We start from the raw sequence: 25136 nt of genomic DNA, 5'->3' as shown, positions 1-25136 counted from the left end.
GTGCCTATAAGGTGGTGACCTGTATGGTCTGGCTAGAAAAACTCCATAATGGTACTCTCAGAAGAGTTTACATGTGTGTCCTATCCCTATCTCTGTGACCTAAGTAAGTGCTCTCGATGCTTGACTCTCTGATGGATGAAGGCGACCAGACATCTCTGGTTTGGGAAAGAAAGGAAGTGGGAGAGCAGTCTGAAGCTGTCCTGAAGAGACAATAGTAGCAGTCTTGGATCTTGTAGTACACTGGGCATCTGAAGATGAAGTGCTCCTGTCTTGTAGATCACACAATGCACATATGTACCCCTCCGCACCTCTTTGTGGGTACTCCCTCAGCCCGCTCTCAATGCGGAGTCGATGTGATGAAACTCGAAATTGCGCAATAGAAATCCTCAATGATTGGGGGAGGTAAATCTGAGTAATCTTGGAGCATCAACAAAGCCCTCATAAAAAATGTGTAAACAATGATCTCTGTAAAAGTTGAGCTTATGGGAGCTCACTCAGCTCTAGCCAGCCTACCAGGTCCTGAATGTGTGTAGCTGTAGGAGGTCCTCGCACATGATCTGGTTGACCTCATGATACCCAAGTGGGAGAAATGGCGAATCAATGCTGTATTGGAAGGGGGGTAATCTATCCATATGGAGACCTAGTCTCTCAAACCACCTGCCTGTGTGTGCATACCAGCATCTCTAGTCACCCTCAGTTGCTAGGGTCATAGAAGAGGAAATTGCCAACCATGGTAGTCTACGTCGCAACTGCCCAAGAGAGATCCAGAGAGAGAGAGAGAGAGAGAGATGTATTGCTGACTTCAGGAGGCCTCATAGGCCTATGAGACAAAATACAATCACAGAACACTCACACAAACCACTATGGGCTGAAGCAGAGGGCTCGCTAACTTTAATGCCCTTTGCTGAGTACTATGCTAAACTAAACTCAAACCTCAAGAGACAAAACTAGTACTTAATCAAAATACATAGCCATGTGCCATAATGGCTCTCTTGTGAGTTGTGAAAATGTCTCGAGAGTGATGCCTTTGGTCGGGCGATCCCCTCCCAGTAGAGCTGTGATAGTTCGTCTCCGCATCGCGTGTGGCTCTTGCATGACTGGCTGCATCTCTTTCCTACCACTGACCCATGGGGTCCTCATATCATCTATCTCCTCCTCTACTCCGCCATGTCCGGGGGCAGACTCAAATGTGTAATAATCTATGACATGTCATTGGGCTCGATCTATCATAGTCTGGTGTGTCACTATCTCCTCATGCTCTCTAATTTGGTGCAATAAGGTCTCTCTATGTTGTAAGAAATCCTAGATTTACTATATTTAGAAATGTGCTAAGGAACAGAAAGGAGACTGAAATAGCAGAGAACAAGGAATTATCTAGGTGCGCATCCTTGCTCACAGGGGAAAAATGTTGCTGCAATTTCTGCAAGGTGATCAAGCTTGGGCTCTTATGATTAGATCTCTAGTTACACATATCAGTATTGTTGCCTTTGGTCACTGGCAAATCAATTACTGGGATCTCTTATTTGGTCGCATCAATGGCACTTTGCCTGGCTGTCCTTTGATCTCCAATTTGCTTCTTGATTGGAAGCATGTCCTCTCTCATCTAGAATGGGATGGTTGACAATCTTTGATGGGGAATTCTTTGCGAGCTGAAAGCATTCACTGGTCAACCATTTTTCAGTCTCCACTGGCTTTACAGGAACCTCGTCGTTCCTATTTTTTGCTTATGTTGGGATTGAATATGCCAAGTACACGCAGTAGGATGTTTTGCTCTTACAGATCGACATTGCCAAAGCTTTCAATAGGAGTTCATCTCGCAAACAATGTGATCCTTGGGCTTTGGAATAAAAATGCAGCAGGTTATTTATTGGCTCTACAGGGATAGCAATGCTGCTTGTATTCTTTCTGGAGACATCTCTGAAGAATGGACTCTTCGTAGTTTGGTTCGTCAGGGCTGTCCCCTTAGTGCCTTACTGTATGCTATTGCTACTCATCCTATGTTGCAATACATTGACCATCTAGTGGCTACAGTTTCTCTGCATGGTTTGGAATTGGATGAAAATCGCAGCATGCTTGCTCATGCCTATGCTGATGATTCTTTCTTTACTCTAAGGAATACTCCACGTGATCTTTCTGCTTTGATGCAAGCCCTTTTAGTTTATGGTTTGGCAGCTGGCCTTCATGTTAACTTTCAAAAGTCTAAGCTGCTCCGATTACATCTTAAGGATTGGCACAATCTCTTATGGCCAGGGGAGATCATCCCACCCACTCAGTTAGTTTGACACCTTGGTCTTCCTTTGGGCTGGGGACTACCTCGTCAAGAGTAAATTGATTGGGTTCTAATCAAGCTATGGAAAAAGTTTGAATATTGGAAACTGGCAACCTGGCCTGTAACTGTTCGCCTCCAAATAGTGCAATCAAATCTTGTGGCATACATTCAATTTTATTTGCCTTTGATCATGTTCACCAAGGCAGATTCCTTTATGTCTGTCATTATGGAAATCTGTTGGCGTTCCAAACATGGTAGAAAAAGTCTCAGACTGCTTTCGGTGCATTGAATTTGTTCCCCTAAAATGCATGGAGGATTGAATATCACTAATATCCAAGTACACATAGGGGGAAAATGTTGCTGCAATTTCTAAAAGGTGATCAGCCTTGGGCTCTCATGAATCAATCTCTGGTCACGCATATCAGTACTCCTGCTTTTGGTCATTGGCAACCTACTCAGTGGGATTTCTTGTTTAGGTGCATTGATGGCACTTTGTATGGCTGCCCTATGGTCTCCAACTTGCTTCTTTATTGGAAACATATTCTGTCTCACCTGGAATGGCATGGTCGACAGTCTCAGCTGGGTAATTCTTTGCGGGCTGAAAGCATTCACTGGTCAAAAGTTTTTCAGCCTCCGCTTGCTTTACCGAAACCTCGCCGTTCTTACTTTATTTCTTGTAAAGGGATCAATACTGTTGCTGATGTTATTCATGATGATGGCTCTATGCTTCCCTTTTCTCTGGCAGCTACACAGTATGGTTTGGGTTCTCATTATCGTACTTTGTGGCAGCAAATCACTTGTATGCTTTCCCCTTTGGTTCTGATTCCCCCTTTGGAACTCAAGGATCGATTAGAGGATTGGACATTGACTTCCCTTGGGTCCTCCTCTCGTCCTTTGAGTCTTTTGCCTCAACCCTGGGTTTCAGAAAGGGGTAATTCTCTTTGGCGAATGCATCGGCCAGCTAAGTGGTGGACTAAAATATTGCGGCAACCTTGGGTATACAAGGTTCCACTTCGGCAACATGTTTTTTTATGGCGAGTGCTTCTGGGAATTTTTCTATCTGGACAGTTGCTGGCCCGTAGGCACATTGCTCCTACTTTATGTCATCGGTGTCTGAATTTCTAGGAGACTGTGTCTCATTTATTCTGGAATTGCCCGTCTTCTTGGTAGTTTCTGAATTCTCTTCGACAAAGGCTACGAGCGAGATTCCTGACTCTTCTCTTCGGGAAATTTTTTGGCTCTTTGGTTTCGATCGGAGTTTCATCTTTTCTTTGTTTGGGCTCGCTATTGGGCACTTTGTACTTAATGGACAGACCGCAATTGTGAAGTCTTTAGTGATCCCAATTTTTCTTTCTTTGCTTTCTTTAAGCGTTCTCTGCAGCCTCATTTATTCTGGCATTGCCCGTCTTCTCGGCAGTTTCTGGATTCTCTTTGACAAAGGTTACGAGCGAGATTCCTGGCTCTTCTCTTTGGGAAATTTTTCTGGCTCTTTGGTTTCAACTGGAGTTTCATCTTTTCTTTGTTTGGGCTCGCTATTGGGCACTTCGGACTTTATGGACAGACCGCAATTGTGAAGTCTTTAGTGATCCCATTTTTTCTTTGTTTGCTTTCTTTAAGCGTTCTCTGTAGCAGCAATCTTTCTTTGATTGCTTGCAGACAAGCCAGATAGATTAGGATGTATATTTGGCTTATACTGAGATCTTCAATTGATGTATTTTGTAGCGCCTCTTTTCTGAGGTGACTATTCTTGTAATATAATCAATCAAAGCTTTCACTAAAAAAGTGTGTGCAGTATTTCAGCTTACGAGTTTTTTCTGGGATAGCTATCTTGTAAGTTTTCACAAAAATAATATAAAATGTGTGTGTGTGTACCCAAGAGCTCAGCTATGGTGTCCATCTGCAGTAGCATGCCCGCCTAGGGTTTTCAACCCCTTTGGAAGCCCTTTCCAGGTCCCGGATCTGCTCGCGGACTGTCTTGCCTTGCCCGTTCGGGCTCCTGTGCCCCCGGCTCTACATTCTCGACTCCTTTTGTAGCTTTGCGTTATCCGTACCTGTACGGATCTGTTCCATACAGTTTTGTACATGCTGTACGGCCTGTATGGTTCTTGGTGGAGCAAGTACTGCTGCTGGTCGTCCCTTTCATCTCCTCCTTTGGGCTTTGTTGTTGGTCGTTTTTTCCCTTTGCTATCCGTCTTGCCTGTGGTTGTGTACTGCTTGTCTTTCTTTCTTCCCTTGGGGTTTCCTTGTTTCTCTGGTGCGTGGTACAGCTCCTTCTGTCCTTTAGTTTTTGCTCTGTTTTGCCTTCATTGTTCATAAGCCCGTCATCTTCTTCTCTTTTCCTGTGTGTTTATTTCATCTCTTTGTCATGGCTTTAATGAAGATTTACTCTCACAAGAAACAAAAGTAGGATTCGGGTCAGGATGACCCTGTGCATGCTTCTCTTGAGGCACAGCTGGTTTTTGATGATATGCATGAGGGTTTTGAAGATACCGGCAAGGATTGGAAAGATTCCGTACCCACAGTTGGGATTATGGTGGAGGTTGATGATATAGTTGATCCCATGTGGGAATATGCGAAGCATGTTGTCATCATCTTTGTCCCAGGTTGTATGCCAGTTGTAGTAGATGTCGGGAACTGGTTAACTAGAACACTGGGAGGTTTTGTTCGTAAAGTGCATTATGCAGCTAGGGGATTTTTAAAAGTTATCATGGTTGATGAGCAGCATAAACAGATGCTCCTTGAACATTCTCCACTTTTTTATGGGCAGCAGATGGTTCATGTTTTGCCATGGTCGCCCACCCAACATGGGCAAGCACTGATTCGCCATCATTGTCCAGTGTGGGTGGAGGTGGTTGATTTTCGTCAATGTTTGGCTTCACTTTTGCCCAAAATTGTAGCTTCTTTGGGAAAAGTGGTTTGTCCACCTAGGCCAAATGGAAATTCAAATAGATTTTGCATTCTCTGGGATACTGATAATCCCACCCTTGACTTCTATTCTGTTACAGTGAATCATGTGGCAATGGGAAGTGCATTTTATAAGCTCAAATGGGGGTTATTTGTAGTGCCTGCTTTGAATGTAAAAAGTTTGGACACATGGCCTCTCAATGTCCCCTGGTTTTACACAAAATGCCTTCGGATGCTATGCGAGCTCAGATGCAGCATAAGGATAGTGGGGCCTCATCAATGGCTGAAAATGAGTCCAACAAGCTTGTTAGTGCAGCCCAGGATAAGGGTAAAGCTTCCATTGCCTCCAATGGCAATGCTTCTTCTTTGATGCCTTCTACATCTCAATCCAAAGTAAAGGAGAAAATACTGTAGGAAGCTTGATTGAATCCAAGAAAAACAGCGACAGCACGAAGACCTCTTCCTTCACGTACTTGGAATGGCTCGTCATCGAGTGAGAACACACCACAAGAAAATTCATGGATTGGAATTACTTGGGCTGCAGTGACAACAAGTCGCACTCTGTTTCCTGAAGAGGAAGTGGCTGCTCTTTTATCTTCTCCACAGACATTAGTTTCATCTCAGGGTCGGGGGCGGATCTTGAGGTTGAAATGCAAACTTGATATTTTGGGTTCTTAAATGTAAATATGCTGTCATACATAAAGTGTCTTTTTGTCAATGTATAGGGTCTATGTGATCTCAGGAAATGGAAGCTAGTTTGGAGATACCTGCATCAATTGCAGCCTGACATACTTGTATTGCAAGAGCATAATCAGCATATGCATGCTGGTCATCATGGGCATTTTTATGGTTATGATATTTTCTATGTAGGAGAACATTCTTTTTCAGGTGTGGTTTTCCTAGTGAAACATGAGTTACAGCCAATGGTTGCTCTAAATGATAGTCAAGGTAGATGATCATCCAATATCTTATACAGGGGGAAGTCTTTGAATTTGCATCGGTCTATGTACCACAATCTTCTTGCAGCAAAGGTTTAATTGGGGCTGATATGCAAAGTTATCCTTGGAAACAACATGCCTTCATTTGTGGAGATTTTAATAATGCTCCTCAACCACGTGACAATACTTCAAGTCACACTCACATGTTAGCCTCTGAGCTTCAGTATTGGTCTACTTTATTGACTCAGCTCCCTCTTATTGATCTGTGGAAAGAATCACAGCCTATGATGCTTGGTTACACTTTTCAACACAATGCTCAGTCTGCTTATCGGGCTCAATTGGATCAATGGTATAGAGTTGATCCTCAGCACTATGATTTTCTCACTGTCAATTTATGGGTGGATTACACTTTCACACATTCTGATCATGCCCCTTTGTGGTTGAGGATGGGTCTCCATGAGATACTTGATGACAGGCTTGTGCACAGAAGATTGCTCATTGTCAACAATAGCTATTTGGAGCATGAAGCGTACAAGACTCTGGCTAAAGATGCGGCTCAGCCACTATCTCAACAAGCTGCCATTGGCATTGATTTTGCTTGGGAAGCTTTTGTTACACGAATGCAACAAGCAGTCATTCGTAATTATGGCAAAAGCTACATGAAGACCTTGCGGGACAATGTTGCTCAGGCGAAATTTCAGTGTCAGTCTTTGACAGAGCTGAGTCACTCTAGGATTCGTTCTTCTCAAGAAAACCAGATTTTATGTCGGGCACAATATTATCTGCAATGTAACGACAATAGGAAAATAGCCAAATGGGAGACACGTGCACGACAGAGAGCTTTTTTGGATAAAGGCTGATCCTCTAAAGCATTTTTTAAAGGGCTGCATCACAGAAGGTCTTCACAAAATATTTGCAAGGCTTTGTTATCGGATGGTGTTTGGACTTCTTCTAGGGCACAGCTTGCTGCAGCTTGTGTTCGACATTTTTCTTCTCAGTTTGGGAAAGCAGATTTACCTTCGCAGGAGGTCATTTCAGCAAGTGAAAATTATTAGAGTATGTCACTCCAATTGTCTCACCGGCACACGCCTTGGATTTGGAAGCTCCTTTCACTGAAAGAGAGTTAAGTGATGATGTTAAATCATGTGGTAGATGGAAATTTCCTAGCTAGGATGGTCTAAGAAAGGGTTGGTCAAACTTCTTCCAAGAAGCCCATTTGTGATGCCGGTGATATACAAGATCATCATTAAAATGGTGGTTGATCGGATTAAGGAATATTTACATGATGGCCTACATCCAGCCCAGTATGGTTTTAATCCGAGACGGCATATTACTGATAATATTCCCAATGCTTATGTTGGGATTGAGTGTGCCAAGTACACAGAGCAAGATGTGCTTATTCTAAAGGTGGATATTGCAAAGGCATTTGACACCATTCAATGGGATTTTGTAGCTTAGACCATGCATGCTTTGGGATTTGGCAAAAAATTGCAGCATGTCATCTTCTGGCTTTATTAGGGTAGAAAAGCTGCATGCATTTTGTTTGGAGACTTATCAGAGCCCTGGACGCTTTGATGTTCAGTCTGGCAAGGTTTCCCTCTCAGTGCTATCTTATATGCTATAGCCACGCATCCAATGCTTCGATATATTGATCACTTGGTGGCGACAGATATATTACATGGGCTGGAAATTCCTGCAAGTCGCTCATTGGTTGCTCAGGCTTATGCAGATGATTCATTCTTCATGCCAAAAAACACTTCAAGGGATATTTCTTCGCTTATGCAGGCTCTCTCTTTGTATGGACTGGCTGCTGGCCTTCACATTATTTTTCAGAAATCCCATCTGCTGCCATTGCACTCTAAGGATTGGCAAAGACTACTTTGGCCGGGGGAAATTGTTCCACCAACTCAGTTGATTCATAATCTTGGATATCCTCTGGGTTGGAGCATTACTCGCTGTCGATAGATTGATTGGGTTCTTGCTAAATTGAAGAAAAATTTGGAATATTGGAAGTTGGCTACTTGGCCATTGCATGTCCGTCTTTGCATTGTTCAGTCTATCTTGGTGGCTTATATTTAGTTTTATCTACCATTGATTTTTTTCACTAAGGGGGATCTCTCTTCCTTCATGTCCACCATTATGGAAATTTTTTGGCAATCAAATCATGGCAAGAAAAGCTTGCGGATACTTCCAGTAAAGAGATTATGCTCACCCAAATTGCATGGAGGGCTGAATATTCTTAATATTCATGTGCACATTTTAGCTCAGAAAGGCAAAATGATGCTTCAGTTTCTTCAAGATGATCAGCCTTAGGCTACTATGATGCGCTCCTTCCTTGTTCACGTCACCACTCCTGCTTTTGGTTTTTGGCAACCCACGCAGTGGGATTGCATTGAAGGCAAAATCAAAGGTTGCCCTATGGTTTCTCATATGTTTCTAGATTAAAAGCATATTCTTTCACACTTGGAATGGAATGGAAGAGACTCTTTACAAGGTAACTCTTTGCAAGCTGAGAGCATGCATTGGTCAGGGGTTTTTTCTCCTCCCTTGGCCTTGCAGAAGCCCCAACAATCTTTTTTTCTTAATACAAAAGGGATTTCCAATGTTGCTGATGTTATTAAGAATGATGGCACTCTTTAATCCTTCCCTTTGGCTCCTGCAAAATATGGTTTGGGCATGCACTGTCGTCCGGTATGGAAAGTCATTACTCGAATGCTTCAGCTATTTCAGCTAGTACCGCCTTTAGAACTTCAAGACATGCTTCAGGATTGGACTCTTCTTCCTTTATACTCGTCCATTCGCCCTTTGAAGCTGTCTCATATAACAGTCTCTTCTTTATATAATGTTCTACTATCACACCCTCGGTGTCGAACAAGGCCAATTAGAGGCATTGCACTAGTCAAATGGTGGAGAAAGAGATTGAAACAGATTTGGCACTCCAAGGCTTATGGCAGTGTTCTGTTGGGGGTTGTTCCGTCTGGACAGCTTTTATCATGCAAACATATTGCTCCAACTATTTGTCGTCGGTGTTTAGCTCCAAGGGAATCAATATCTCGTATCTTTTGGCATTGCCTCGAGACATAGAGCTTTCAGGGCATCCTCCGACCGGTTGAGAATGCGATTTTTTCAGGCTTCTTTTGGCAAGCTTTTCTGGTTGTTGGGGCTAAACGGCTGTATTTTGATTTGTTCTTTACCTGGGTTCGCTATTGGGCATTGGACTCTCTAGAAAGCTAGAAACCACAGAGCCTTTGGTGATCCAGTTTTTTCTACTTTTGTTTTCTTTCGTCGTTCTTTACAGCAATCGCTCTTCGATTGTTTGCAAATTCAATGCATAGATCAAAATGTATATTTGTCCTACAAGGACATTTGCGCTTGATGTAATATTTCAGCTTGCCAAATTTTTTCCGGATAGCTATCTTGTAATATAAAGCATTCATTGTTTTCACTAAAAAAGAAAAAAGTGTGTACCCAAGAACAAGGGCAGCTTTTACTACTTTTAGTTGTTAGTATTTTGTTGTGAGCTGTCCCACTCTGGGACAGCTATGAATGTAAATGCTTTCTTAATGTAAAATTTCATTTACCAAAAAAAAAAAGTGTTTGTACCCAAAAGTCTGCTCCTCCCTTTTCTTGTCTTTCCGGATGTCACTCAGGCAATCCTTTTACGATTGTTTGTCGGTTCGCCAGATAGATTATAGTCTCCACTTGTCTTATAATGAGATTTTCGACTCTATGATTATGAGCACTATGGACTTTATGGAAGGCACATAATCATAGAGTCTTTAGTGACCCTGACTTGTCAAAGCATCATTTCTTCCGTACTTCTCTATGGCAATCATTCTTTGACTGCGTGCATGCACGCGATCTGGATTATCTTGCTTTTTTGTCCTATAATGAGATCTTTTGATGTTGTAACTGCTTCTCCCCTATTTTTGTGGGGACTGTTTCATAGTTTCTTGTAATATAATACATATGGATTTCATTTTTTTCTAAAAAGTGTGGGTGCCTAACCAGCTTGTTCGTCATCTTTCCTATCCTTTGGGATGGAACACCTTGCCATTAGCAACTCCTGGCTACTCTGCTTAATCACATCTGCTACCCAAGATGCCTAGCCCTCTCCGGCCTCCCATTTGGTTGCCTCCAGATCTCTGCTACTACCTAATGCACCTCAGCCTCCTAAAGGATATGCAGACTCCCTTTTGGGGTAGACTGAGGCGGGGCTGCTCTAGATGGAATGCAATCAGAGAGTGGTATGACATTGTAGTGGCTGCTAAAATGCTTGTGGAGCCTCCCCTGTGCAGCACCCAGTCCCCAACGTAAAATTTGTCGAGGCGCTCTAGTAGTCCATCCTGCCTCCTCTATCCACAAGAAAAGTGGAGGCTACTGGAGAGCCTAATAAACTCTGCCTCCCTCCAAGGGTCTTTGCCACTAATCGCAAAGATGAACTGTTCCTCGTGCTCCTCTTTGTTGCCAGTATCTCAGCAAAAGAGGCTCCTCCCTACTTGTCCTCCACAAACTCTAGATTGTTGAAGTCGCCTCCAACAATCTAGGAGTCAACATCTGGCTGGCACTCAATTAGCCGCCTCTAGAAAGCAGGGCAGTGTTGTGTGAAGTGGGTGCATACACATTTAGGATCCGAATCCTGACTCACTTGCATGGAGACCCATCCCACTGCATGACCTACAATGAGCTCACCCTGATCAATGACCTCCGGGCAATGCCTGGGACTGAGAAGCAGACCCCCAACTTCGGCCTATTGCTGGGGACCAAACTTTTGGGCCCCTCCCAGGGAGGAGGTTGTGCTGATGACCAATATCCGTTGTTGAAAACATGCGCTCCTAAATCAAGAGAAATTATGCTGCCCATCCTATCACTATTCTCTATAACTCCTATTGTGCATCAGACTATGGCTCACTATGTAGCCCCCATGCAAGTTCCAAATCACCATCAACTCATGTTGAGGGGTGGTAGAAAACGAGGCTCGGCAAGCATGCTCCAGAAAACCAGACCTCTGTGACTTCGAGAAGGTTTGGAGGGAGAGTAATCCGGTATCTATGCACCAGCGTACCAGGGTCGCAATTGGCTTAACACCTACCTTCCATGCCCACTGTAGCATGAAATAGATATCTACCCCAAACAACTTGGTGCACTGCTGAAGCGTCCAATAATGTAGGTGAGTGGGCACTACCTCGAGCGACAGGCAGATCACTCCTACTGCCAAACTTGAGCCTGGCCTCTCTGGGGTAACACCAAGCTGAAAACTAGCTAAAGCATCACAGGTGACCGACAAATCCATCCCTTGTAGCGGTCCATTCACTCGTCCATCATGTGATACACCTGATCCTCCATCATGGCGCATCGAACATCGACGGTGCCCACTTCTCCACACCTGTGGAGGCAAACTGAAGACCCCAAAAAAGATGCTTGCGAGAGCCGACCACACTAATCAAACCCCATTTTTGGGGTTGCATGATCAATACTATCAACTCTAGGACATTGAATACGAATCTGGGATCTCAAGGTAGTTCGACGTCCCTAGCCTCCAAAAATTCATCGGCAAAGATAACCCAGTGCATAGTCTCAGAGCTAGAAGCTGAGAGGGCGATCCTCCTCCCCTGGCACTTGCATAGAGGTAGTGTCCTGCAAAGAGGGGCGGCTGGGCTGCTGAATTGAGGAAGAGGTCACGGCCTTGCCCTTGCCCGAGGGCGGAGGGTCAAGGCCAAGTCCAAAGGAAGCACGAGAGAAGGAAGAAGCGGGTGAACCTATTGTCGGCAGGGAGTGAGAGGAGGAGGAGAGCAAGGAGGGGGGGCGGGGAGGGAGGGGGAGGGGGAGAGTCTAGAGGGGAGGTTGTTGGGGTAAAGGCACATTGCCACCCTTTTATTAAAGATATGACAACTATGACTGTCTTAAGACAGTCATAGGGTGAAAGCCTAATCCTAATAAAACCTATGAGTTTGTGGTGTGGCTCAACACTTCACACCCACACTTTTGTGTCTCCCCCTCTCTCTCTCTGTCTCCTTCGTTCCACTCCCTCATTCTTTCCCTCTCAACTGGTATCAGAGCCTTCACCTCTCCCTCTCCACTCCGCTCTACCCCTCCCTCTATCCCTTCCTCTCCCCTCGGGCAGCGCGGGCAGAGCAGGGCAGGGCAGCGCGCAGGTAGAGCGGGGCAGCGCGGGGCAGCTCGCACACGCAGCAGCAGCTAGCTGCGCACCGCACAACACAGGCTGCTACAGCCGTCGTACGGTCGGGTACGTACGTCCGTACCGCCGTACGGACACCGTACAGGCGGCCGTACTGTACGGACGCCGCCGTACGGTCATTGCGTCAGGGAGGAACATGTCGAATTTTTATTTTTATTTTTATTTTGGGGGGCAGAAGGAAACAAAGAGAGCACTCTGCTCTTCATTCCCGGTTGTTCAGTTCTTAAAACTGTGTGTAGAAGGTACAACAAGTACCCTCGTGTCCCTCGTGCTTGAGGTGACTAGTGCCACAGTGTGTGGTGGTTGCACAGTTATCTTGTTTCGGGAAGGTCAAATGCCTTGATTTTGCAGAGGGCTTTTATGCTTTTGCTGAGTGCAAATCTCAGCTTTTGGGTGACAATTTCAAAGGGCTTTTGCCTGGCAGTTTATGCAGTGTATGCCTTGAGGCAATGTGGAGCCAGAATGCTCACATTGGTCTTGTTTCGGCAGTGTATTCAGTGACATTTTTTGCAGGTCACATTTTGTGTACGGCACTTAGAAAATCTCAGTTGAGCCACGCTTGGCCAGGGCGCATCGAGTTTACTCGGTCCCTAACTGTCCATCGTTGACAGTGCTCAAAAGATCTTCTTTTCGGTGTTTGTACGTTGGGATCTGTGTTGTTACTGTGTACACAGGGCCGTTTATGCATTACATTGTCAGGTGAAAGTGCCAGGAGAGCGCTGTATTTTGTATGCTACCTCAGTGTTGAGGTGTTTTTCACTTGGTACAGGTGTCAAATCAAGGGGCTTTTGCCCAGATTTTGCTTGTGAGCACTTGAGTTACTGTTTGAGACCTTCAGATGCCTTTTATCCCCTTGGCAGAAGGGTGATTGCTTGGGATTTATCCCATTCTTTGTTGCAGGTTTGTGACAGGCTGAAGTGTTTGGAGCCTCTTTTCAGTGAACAAAACAGTGTATGACAAGTGGTTTATGCATATAAAATCAGTGCGATACCTCATCTGAGGTGGGAGAAGTGTCCAGGACAGCAGTGTTTTGTGCTTCATCAGCTGATGATGCACTGATAAAGCACTTGTGGAACAGCTGCAGCATTCTGAAGTTACTGTTTTATGCCTATTTGAGCACGGTACAGTGTGTCAGAAGGTACAGTGACTGGAGGGAAATTTTCTGTTTTGCTGCAGATTTTTTTTTTGACAGTAAAAACAGCACTATTGTGAGTGCTCCTGGCTCTTGATAGAGCAGGTTTTTCTGAGAAATCAGAATTTTATTTAGTCATTTTTTGACTTACAGGGAATCAGGTACTTTCCTTATCTGATATGGCATCACGGGGAAGTGAATCTTTTTTTTTTTTTTTTTCATGAAAAAGACTTCTATTAAGAACGAACAAAAACCCGCGAGAGCAAGCTCAAAGCGGAATACATCATGAAATCATGAGGATAATAAAAAACCCCTCAGAGTGAGGTGGAAAGAAACCAAGGCTGAGGCTGAAAGTGCCATCTCAACCCTGTAGTAGATTCAGAGAAGAAAGGAGAATCCTTCCATTCCCTGAAGAAATAAGCCCTCCTAGCTGAGGCTGCACGGGAGTCCCCCTGCATACCCGTCCATACGGCCATCAGAGTGTGTACGATGTCTGTCCAGATACTAGCCAATGTGTGCGAGGGATGAACCTGAGTACCCTCCATAGCCTCAATCTCGCCTGTCTGCAATCCCATAAGCAATGCTGAATAGACTCCGAAGCAGAAAGGCAACGAGGGCAAGTAGGGTCGGCTCCGAATCTGGACCTCCAAAGGTTCACTGCAATCCCTCCATGAATAGAAAGCCAAAAGAAGATAGTGATCTTTCTATTCCTGTGGGATTTCCAGAGCCTCCTCCAGAAGTACCTCTGCTGATCCGCAGTAATACCAAAAGTCTCCCAATGAGGAACTCTGGAGGGTCTCCAGCCTCTACTACTGAGCTGAAATCTCCTGGCATTACTGACCGTGTAACGAAAGAAGGGGATGGTCTTCTCTCGATGCCCCGCGTCAATCCACTCCCACTCTCCGGGGTCCCACTGTAAATACCTGATGGGAACTCCTCCATAGAGCCAAAGTCTCCAAGACCAGGTGGAGAGTAACTGGGGGTCAGGGTCTAAGAACCACTCTGAATCTGATTCCTGCATCAAAAGGCCTACGACCCTGATAGGCTGAAAAGCAGACTCAAGCAAGATATCATCTGTAGATCTGAGCAATCTGCCACCATCCTGGACACTGAAAACGACAGCATCCTCCTGTGCATCTCGGAAGGCTAAGACCTGAAGTGGAACCCCGCCTCTCGAGAAAGTACCTGCCCAAGTGGAGGAAGTGAGAGGCATATCATCTATGTCTATCCAAGCCTCTGGAAGGGCTATCTCAATCTGCAAGATCCTCCCTGCACTCCCTCTGAGATGTCCTGTCAACCTTGACTTGGTTTCCTCTGGAAGCCTACGGAAAGCTTTCCAAGATCCCAAAGAAGAAGCAGGTCCCCTCTCCCACCTGGCCCACTGCATGTAGAGTGAGGCACCCAGTGGTCTGCCACGATCATCTAAAATACTGTCGTTCCACATGATGGGCTGCCTATCAATCTCTTCCCGGGAGGAAGGAGGAATCCTCCGAAGAGAGCTTCTGAAACTAGCCCAAGCTTTCAGAATGGCAACCATGAGAGGGGATGAAGGTGATCTGAGGTGTGCTGAAGTGAAGATCCATCTAACACTGCTCATCCAGTCTCCTCCTGAGGAAGGTGTGCACCTCTGTATGCTGCTGATAAGAAAGTCCTTCCACGGTTCCTGTCCTGGCACAAGTCCTCGCACCACTATCTTGCAAAGTAAAGCTCTGCACTGTAAATCTGGATCAATAATATTGAGACCCCCATCCTGTGTAGGGAGGATGAGGGTCTCCCAAGCCACTCTGGCTAAGGCATCTGCTGTGCCATCAAGCCCACTCCAGAGAAAGTTCCTGATCGGTCTTCTGAGCTGAATGATGCAGTCCCTAGAACGGCACCAACATGAACAAATAAACCAGGCAGTGGCCAGAAGGACCTGGTTGACCACCACAACTCTAGAGGCAAGATCCAGCTTGGTTGAGCTCCAAAAGAGAAGCTTCCTTCTGATGCTCTCCAACACGGGAGCAAACTGCTCCGTGGTAGAAATACCCAAGCCGACCTGGCAGCCCAAATACCTGATAGGCACACCCCTCTAAACCCAAGTGAACCCTATGTCAAGCCCCCAAACTGGAGTGTCCTCATCACTGATCCAAAAGCCATTGGATTTATGCCAATTTATCTGCGCCCCTGCCGCCAACCAAAATAAATCCAATGCTGTCCTGAAAGAAGTCAATGTGTGTGGAGAGGCATCCAAATAAATCGCTGTGTCATCAGCCAACTCACTGTCAAGCAGCTCCTCTTCTCTTCTGATGGGAAGTCTCAGCCCAAAGATGTCAGCTTGAGATCTAAAATAGATGCTCATAGCTTCGGCCACGAATTAAAAAAGGAAAGGAGCAAGGGGGCATCCCTGACGGACTGATCTCGAAATCTGAAATCTCTCACCCCTTACCCCACCAATAAGTACCTGGCTATGGGCTGATCTGTACAAAGAGGAAACACCTCTGATCCAAACATCAGTGAATCCAAAGCGTAGAAGGGTGCCCTCCAAAAAACTCCAATCTACTCTGTCATAAGCTTTTTCAAAATCCAACAGTAGAATGGCAAGATTCTGGCCACTCTGCATGGCCCACTCTGAAGAAAAAATGTTATCAAAAATACTTCTGCCATGCACAAATCCCGTCTGAGTGTCATGAATAAGATCAGGGAGAAGTGGCTGCAATCGGAGGCTGATAGCCTTGGCCAGAATCTTGTAACAAGTCCCCAGAAGTGTGATAGGCCTCCACTGGGACAATAAATTTCTGCTACCTCCTTTTGGGATAAGGTGGATGAGGCCCTCTGTAAGCGACTCAGGCATCTCGCCAGAGTCCCAAATGGCCTGCATGGCTGAAGTAATATAGTCTCCAATGATATCCCAAAATGCAATGAAAAAAGACGGGGTGAGGCCATCTAAACCTGGGCACTTGCCCTTGTGAAGGGCTGAAAGTGCAGTCCTGAACTCTGTGTTGGTGAAAGGTGCGTCAAGTAGAACATGCATATCCGGATTCACCAACACTGGGATACTCTGCCAAATAGCCTGTCTAGCATCCTTTATATCGTGTGTCTCAGGATCAGCAGTAAGGAGGGTGGCATAGAAATCTGAAGCTATGCGTAAGACGTCATCTGGCTCTGTCTGTAAAACCCCATGCGAGTCAATAAGCTGAGATACACTCTCTCTACTATGTCTAGGGCCAAGAGTAGAGAAAAAGTGTTTATTGACTCTACCACCCATCTGAATCCAGAAGGACTCCCGTGCATGAAAGGCATACTCTGCTCTCTGATCAAGCAATAACTGTAGATGAGCCCTCGCTGCAGCAAGGCGCTCGTGAATCCAAGCATCTGAAGGCCGTTTCTGCTCTTCCCTCTGCAAAGCTGCTAACTGCTGGCGAACACCAATCTCACGTCTGAGAATATCTCGTCTCCTGGTAGAAGCAACTGAGCAGTAAAAGTCGCTAATACCAGAGAGGGCAGCGGCTAAATGTGATGGATGTGGCTGCCCACCCTGGACATGAACAAACCATATCCGTAGGGCTGCCTCCGTAAGGTCCTCCTCTGTGTAAAAGGCATCTGGAATCCTGATGCTGGCAGATCGGCCTCTCAAGTGAGGCTCTGAGATAGCCAGAACAACAGGGAAATGGTCTGAGGTGGAAACCCCCGCAGCAATGCATACCGATCCACCTCTGTCTAGTGGCCAGTCATCTACATAAATTCTGTCAATGCGTGCATGAATAGGCATCTGTTGCCTCCTGTTCGACCAAGAGAACAGGAGGGACTGTGGCTGAATAAGAAAGGCATCATCACACCAAGTATCTCTGCCACAGAAATGGAAAAGGAAGGCATCCCAAGCTGCTCTCTCCAAAGAGTGTAGTCCGCCTTCTCTACCCCCTTTTTTGTCTGAAGGTAACTCGACCATGTTAAAGTCACCTCCAATCACCCAAGAATCCACAATGGGGGCCCAGGAAAGCAAAGTCTTCCACATAAGGACACGTTCCCCTCTAATGTTGGAGGCATATAGGTTGAGGAAGCCAACCTTACGCCCTCCAATCAAAAGAATAATCCACTGAGCTCTAGAGGGGATAATGACTCCGTGCCCAACAACTAAGGGGAGAACCGACTGCGAAACTGAAATAGAAGTGCCTCCCCTAGTGCCCAATGCAGGCGACCAAAAAGTATGGCCTGAAAGCAACTTGCCTGACTTGGCACAATCTCTATAATCCAGCTTGTGCTCTTGAATAAATAATATATCAATGGGACCCCCAGTAACACCTGGATGAAGCTGATCCCGGATCAGCTGTCTACGGCGGCGATGTGGGACGCCACCTAGGCCCTGTATGTTCCAACTGATAATCCTCATCGACGGGAGGATGTAGAGTGGAACACCTTACCCGACCTAGTGGCAGAAACAAACCCCTCAACAGGGGAAGACCTCCTGCTCGAGGAAGGAGGGAAGGAACCCAGTGGTGGAAAGTCAATAGGGGAAAGAATCCTGGCACCTGAAGAAGAAGCCCTATCAATAGGAAACCCAACCATTGGCTCCCCAAAAGTAGCGGGCAGAAACTCCTCCTCTGGGAAATCTAAACTCTCTGCCAAGGCTGAAAACGAGTTCCTGTGGAGCAATCCAGACACCGGAGTACAAAGGATCCCTTGTGAGGGAAGAGGATCAACAGTGTAAGCTATCCCCTTCCCTCTATCCAAGGGAGGGAGTGAGGAATGCTCTCTACCCTGTGTCTGCCCAGCCGCGGAGATCTCTCCGTCCTCAAGAGGAACATCTGGCACTGCTGGATCTAAGGAAGAAGCTGCAACTGGGGAGGAGGTCGAAGCTTCAGCGTCTCGGACTGTGCAAGGTGAGACAGGAAGGACAGCTCGAGGTGAAGCAGAGTCTACTAAGGTACCCTCGTGAACTAAAGGAGGGACCTGCACACGTACAGGAACCCACTGTAAAGCGTCGTGTGTGCCTGAGGGAGGTGGGGGTCGAGGAGCAGGTGAAGGACCTGTACCACCCCCTGTCGAGGCCGAGGAATAGGTACTGGACCTGTACCACCACCTGACTGAGCAGGACCGCCACGTGAAGAACGAGGAGCAGGAGCTGGACCTGTACCACCCCTCTATCGAGGTCGAGGGGCAAGTGGAGGGTCTAATCCCCCCCCCTGTCGATGCCCTGAGGCGGTAGCTGTACCAGAGGGCTTCTTAGGCCTTTTCTTCTTCCTGGGGCAATCCCTGGCAAAGTGTCCCGAGGTCCTGCAAATCCTGCACTGGTCCTGCCTGCCTGAAATCTCCACTCTCTGGCGAAAAAGGAACCATCCGGGCGCTGGATCATGACGTGGTCCATCTTGAGGTTAGGATCCTTGCAAAGGACCCTAACTCTAGGAACCCCATCAGCCTTGCTTGCCTTTGCTGCAGTCAATGGCAACCCAGGGAGGGGTGGGATCTCAGCAACTGCGCCAAAATGCTCCCTAATAACAGAAAGAAGTCGATGGTAAACCTGGGGAAGCCCGGGGAACCTGATGAAGAGCGAGAAGATTTTCTTATCTGCCTCTACTGGGTCGAAACCAAGGTGAAAGGCTTCAAAGAAGATCTTCCTGTGTCCCAGGTGTAAAAACTCGGCCTTGAGCACAGTGCTCGCAGCCTCTGGAGTGTCAAAAACAACCTGGAAAAAACCTCGTCCCAGAAGGCGAACATCTAACAATCGAGGAGTGAGGTCTGGGGGGAGAGCCGTAAGCATCCAGTCTCTGGCTTGGGATCTGGAAGGGTGAGACCCGAAGATGCATGCTAGCAATGTGGTAGAGCACTCAATCTCTACATCCTTCTTGAGCTGCTGCAACTCGTCTTTAGAGAAAGTGATAGTTTTCGTGGCCGGTGGAGATGGAGTAAGATTGGCTGACGGGGTATCCATCGCCAATCAAGGTGAGGAGGCCGACTTGAACAGAATAAAAGCTCCTTCCGTTCCAAAAAAGCTGCGGGGGGCAAGGGAGGGGAAAGGAGGCAAGGAGGAAGCAGGGGGGAAGGGGAGGGAAGGAGGAGAGGGGCTGGGGCTGAGAGGGGAGAGGGGCAAGCTGAGAGGGAGGGATGGGGAAAAGAGAGGAGAAGAAAGAGAGGGGGCGGGAGAGCAAGCAGGGAGGGGGCGGGACAGCAGGGGGGAGGCGAGGGGCAAGCAAGGGAGGGGGCGCGACAGGGGGAAGGGGCGGAACAGCAAGGGGGAGGGGGCGGAGGCAGGGAGAGGGGGCGGAGCAGCAGGGGGGAGGGGGCGGAGGCAGGGGGGAGGGGGCGGAGGCAGCAGGGGGGAGGGGGCGGAGGCAGGGAGAGGGGCGGGACAGCAGGGGGGAGGGGGCGGAAGCAGGGAGAGGGGGCGGAAGGGCAGGGGGAGGGAACGAAGGACAGGCAGGGGGAGAGGGGGCGGAGCAGCAGGGGGGGAGGGGGGGGAGCAGCAGGAAGGGGCGAGGGACAGGTTGAGGGGAGAGAGGGGAGAGAGAGACGGGCTGAGGGAGGGGGAGCAGCAGGGGAACGGGGAGGAGCAGCAGCTCCTGCAACTCAGATTTGACAGTTTTGATCAATCATGATGGAAGTGAATCTTCAATTCTGAACATAAAGAAATTGGAAGGGGCACACAATTATGCATTATGGGCAGAACAGTGTTTGAATGTACTTCTGCTAAAGAAGATTTCTAAGCCCATAAGGGTGAAGGGTGTCAAGCCATCTGGGATGTCAGATGATGAGTGGGAGGAGCTTGATTTGTCCGCAAGGGCTACTATCATGCTTACTCTCAGTGATTCTCTTGTGTTCAATGTTCAGGCTGAAAAGACCTCTTATGGCCTATGGCAGAGGCTAGAAGAGTTGTATGCCCAAAAGAGTTCAGCCAGTAAGGTTTAATGGTTGAAAAAGCTTGTCGATCTTCGCATGAAGGAAGGTACAGCTATGACCTCACACTTGAGTGAGTTCAATGCCATCTTTACACAGCTGATTGCACAGGGGTTGAACCTTGATGAGGAGTTCAAGGCTACTTTCTTGTTGTGTACCCTCCCTCAGAGTTGGGACACTTTCAAGACCACCCTGTCTAATTCAAATGTCACTCTTATGTATGCTGATGTGGAGAGCTCTCTCCTTATGGAGGAGATGAGCAGGAAGAATAATGCAGGCAGCAACTCTTCAAATGCTTTGCAGGTACAGGAAAGAGGCAGGACTCAGCAGAAGGGGAGATCTGCTGGAAAGTCCAAATCCCGCAGTCAGTCCCGTGGCAAAAAGGATATTGAATGCTTTTACTGTGGCAAGAAGGGACATGTGAAGTCTAAGTGCTTCAAGTTTATACGGGATCAGAAAGCCAAGAAGGCTGAGACAAAGGATGCAGGCAGTGGAAGCAAAGGCAAAGGCAAGGCCAAGGCAGATGACTTGGATGCAGTGAATGTTGCAGCAGAAGACAGTGAAAGTGACAGACATGATGTTTTATGCTCTTCTGCTGTAATTGCACATACATTGGTTATTGATGGCCATGACATGCACACCTGGCTCTTGGATTCAGGTGCTTCTTTTCATGTTACTCCTCATAGGGAGTGGTTTACTTCCTACACAGGTACTCATGGAGTTGTTGACCTTGGGAACAACTATGCATGTCAGATTGCAGGGATTGGTAGTATACAGATAGTATTCCCTGATGAACGCACATTTATGCTTGATGTTGTTCGCCATGTGCCGCAAATCAAGAAAAATCTGATTAGCACTGGCTTGTTGGATGACAGTGGTTACCACACCACATTTGGGGATTCCAAATGGGTGATTACTAATGGCCAGGTTGTAGTGGCTGAGGGTTATAAGAGTGATACCTTGTACCCTCTTTATGTTTCCAGTGTAGGTAATCATGTTGTTGCCATAACCGAGCTGCCAAAGGTTTCATTGTGGCATAGCCGGTTGGGACACATGTCCGTTAAAGGAATGCAAGAACTGTCACGTTTGGGTTATCTGCCGTCTCTTTCATTTTCAGATTTGCCTACTTGTGATCATTGCATATTTGGCAAGCATTCTATGACTCCTCATAAGAGGAGAACTCCCCAAAATAGAGCACCGCTTGATCTAGTGCACACTGATTTGTGTGAGATGCCACAGCTATCACTAGGGGGTGCAAAGTATTTCATTACTTTTATTGATGATGCCACACGCAAAGTGTGGGTCTATTTCTTGAAGCATAAAAGCGATGCCTTAGATGCTTTCAAGAAGTTTGTCGCTCAGGTTGAGAATCGGACAGGTCGCAGGCTGAAATGCCTCAGATCCGATAATGGGGGTGAGTATGTGTCACATGCTTTTGTACAGTTTTGCGAAGCTAAGGGCATTAAACAGGAACTCACAGCCCCTCATAATGCATCTCAAAATGGTGTGAGTGAGCGGATGAATCGAACTGTTCAGGAGAAGGTTCGATGTATGTTGTCTTATGCTGCATTGCCCCATGGCTTTTGGGCAGAAGCCGTGCAAACAGCAGTTCACATAATTAACAGGTCGCCGAACAAGGCTTTGGAGTTGAAAGTGCCAGAGGAGGTGTGGTCTAGCAAGCCACCTTCATATAAGCACTTACGTGTGTTTGGCTGCGAGTGCTTTGCTCATATACGCAAAGAACTGCGCACCAAACTGGAGACAAAGTCTTCCAGATGCATCTTTATGGGTTATGGTGACGAAGGTGAAATGGGGTACAGGTTATGGGATCCCATCAAACGGAAGATTATACGCAGCAATGATGTCATCTTTAAAGAGGATAGTGTACACAAAGAACCCGTGCAACCTGTGGAATACAGGAGGGTTGTTTATGATGATGTCGGACAGCAAAGAATGCCCATTAATATGCAGCAGCAGGCTGCTGTAGATAACCCTGTTCAAGAGGGTATACAGGCTGAAAATCAGCCAGACAATTTTGCCAATGATGCACCACTGGATATGCCAGCAAATGGGGCTGTAGAACAGCCAAATATGGTGGTACAGCCACCCGTCATGCATGACGAACAGGCTAGACAGCAGCCTAATCTGGAACATTTTGTTAGGAGGAGCACCCGTGTACAACGGCCTCCTGACAGGTTTGTTCCAGGAGCCAATAATGTGGCTGATTTTATCATGCTGACAGATTGTGGTGAGCCTTCCAGCTTCAAGGAAGCTATGGGAAGAACAGAGAAAAGGAAGTGGGAGAAAGCCATGCAGTCAGAAATGGACTCCCTACTTCAAAATGATACATGGGACTTGGTGCAGCTACCTGCAGGCAGAAAGGTTTTGCCATGCAAGTGGGTTTACAAAGTCAAAGTGGATTCAAATGCTTTACCGAGGTATAAGGCCAGATTGGTTGCCAAGGGATTTAAGCAGGAGAAGGGCATTGACTTTGATGAGATCTTTTCCCCTGTAGTCAAGATGACTACTTTGAGAGCAGTGTTAGCTCTTGTTGCTCATGAGGACATGGATTTATGTCAGATGGATGTGAAGACTGCTTTTCTTCACGGAGATCTCCATGATGAGATCTATATGAGTCAGCCAGAGGGATATGCTGTTAAAGGGAAAGAGCAGCTTGTGTGTAAGCTCAAGAGGAGCTTGTATGGACTCAAGCAGGCACCAAGAGAATGGTACAAGAAGTTTGATGCCTTCATGCAGTCCCAAGGGTATCATAGGTGTGAGACCGATCATTGCTTGTACACCAAACGGGCAAAGGATAGCAGTTTGATGCTACTCATTCTATATGTGGATGACATGCTGATTGCCAGTAAATCTCAGCAGGAGATTAGTGCTTTGAAGAAACAACTGCATAAGTCTTTTGACATGAAAGACTTGGGTGATGAAAACCATATTCTTGGCATGCGGATTATTTGTGACAGGTCCAAGGGACTTTTGTTTCTGTCACAGAAGGAGTACATTGACAAAGTACTGCAGAGGTTTAAAATGGAGGGGGGGAAGTCTATTAGTACCCCGTTGCCTCCACATTTAAAACTCAGCAGTAAGGACAGCCCCAGATCAGATGATGATAAGGCTGAAATGGCCAAGGTTCCGTATGCATTTGCAGTTGGTTCTTTGATGTATGCCATGGTTGCCACTCGTCCGGATATTGCTTTTGCGGTGGGAGTCATCAGCACGTATATGGCAAATCCAGGCAAGCGGCACTGGGAAGCAGTGAAAGGTGTCTTGAGGTCTCTCAAGGGTATCAAAGACTTGTGCATATGCTATGGTAGGCAGGATGCATTGGTGCATGATTTTACAGATTCAGACTATGCAGGGAATGCAGATAACCGGAAGTCTACTACCGGTTATATTTTCACATTTGCAGGAGGTGCTATATCATGGGTGTCTCGGTTGCAGAAATGTGTTGCACTGTCAACCACTGAAGCTGAATATGTTGCAGCCACTGAGGCTTGCAAGGAAGCAATATGGCTTACTCGGCTGGTGGGAGATTTGGGCATTACAGGAGATATGCCAGTTTTGCATTGTGATAGTCAGAGTGCTATCATGTTGGCAAAGAATCCGGTCTTTCATCAAAAGACCAAGCACATAGATGTGAAATACCATTTCATCAAGGAGGTACTGGAAGACAAGCGACTTGAGCTTGTGAAGGTGCATACTGATGATAATCCTGCAGATTTGCTCACTAAGAGCTTGCCTACAGAGCGGTTTGCACATTGCCGCCACATCATGGGATTAGGATGAGACCATTCTTATTTTATGGTCTTGTATACAGTAACTGTATATTGCTGTAATTTTTATTCTTTTCTCCCCTTTAGGCACATTGGCCTTTAGGTAGGAGGTTGTTGGGGTAAAGGCACATTGCCACCCTTTTATTAAAGATATGACACCTATGACTGTCTTAAGACAGTCATAGGGTGAAAGCCTAATCCTAATAAAACCCATGAGTTTGTGGTGTGGCTCCACACTTCACACCCACACTTTTGTGTCTCCCCCTCTCTCTCTCTGTCTCCTTCGTTCCACTCCCTCATTCTTTCCCTCTCAGAGGGAGGCCAAGGGAAAGGGATGTTAGCCAATGGCTTAGAGGACACTCGCGGTTGCACAGGTGCTTGAGAACTCTGGGCCTCCTCCTCTACAAGTGTGGTGAGGCGGGCAGGAGGAGCAATAGCCACCGAAGTCTTAGGAGCTCGTGTAATCTGTTGTTGCTGTAAGGGTACCTAGGTGCTTGGAACCCTTGCTTGGGGGGGGATTTGCTAGAGGAATGAAGGGCATGCTCTCTGGAGGCGGTGGGCAACCTGAAAGGGGGTCCCTTGACCGATCCTCCTAGGAGTGAGGGGCTGCTTGCTCACTCTTCCTACGATTAAGGCGTTGTCTGGTTCTTCAAGTCCTAGTTGCTTGGTTTCCTTTTTCCCACCTTAGTCTACATTCTCTCGAAGGGCTGGCTCAACTCAGGGGGTTTGAGGCTCTTGCCTGCTGCTGCTGTGGCCTGTGAGGCCGCTGGGTCCTATCCTCCTTGAACTAGAACAAACACCAACTAGAACAAGCACAGTCGGGCAAGGGTAAATTGCCTTCAATAGACATCATGATAAAGAGATATTTCATTGCTGGATGTCTTGTTGTAAAAGACCCAAAGGGCCTAGCTGGAATACATGCTAAAAGTTTGTGTGTGGCCTGTGAGGAATCTCTATTAAGAATCGTTATTGAGTGAGATGAGCTTGTTGGGGGGTCCACTTGGGGTCCCATTGGGAGCCTTGGTGTCTCTAGAAT

General features: G+C 46.8%; 1 protein-coding gene across 2 annotated transcripts in view; it reads left to right on the top strand.

The window, feature by feature from the left end:
- Positions 1–25136, top strand: part of TPC1 (two-pore channel 1) — a 274779-nt gene that overhangs the window by 123478 nt on the left and 126165 nt on the right. The gene's annotated exons all lie outside the window — the stretch shown is intronic.

Source organism: Dipteris shenzhenensis, chromosome 3, assembly GCF_047967505.1.
Source record: "Dipteris shenzhenensis isolate YYH24624 ecotype China chromosome 3, Dip_SZ_1.0, whole genome shotgun sequence".
Taxonomy (NCBI): Eukaryota; Viridiplantae; Streptophyta; class Polypodiopsida; order Gleicheniales; family Dipteridaceae; genus Dipteris; species Dipteris shenzhenensis.
The sequence above is the reverse complement of the archived record's forward strand: the minus strand, read 5'-3'. Positions and strand labels throughout refer to the sequence as shown.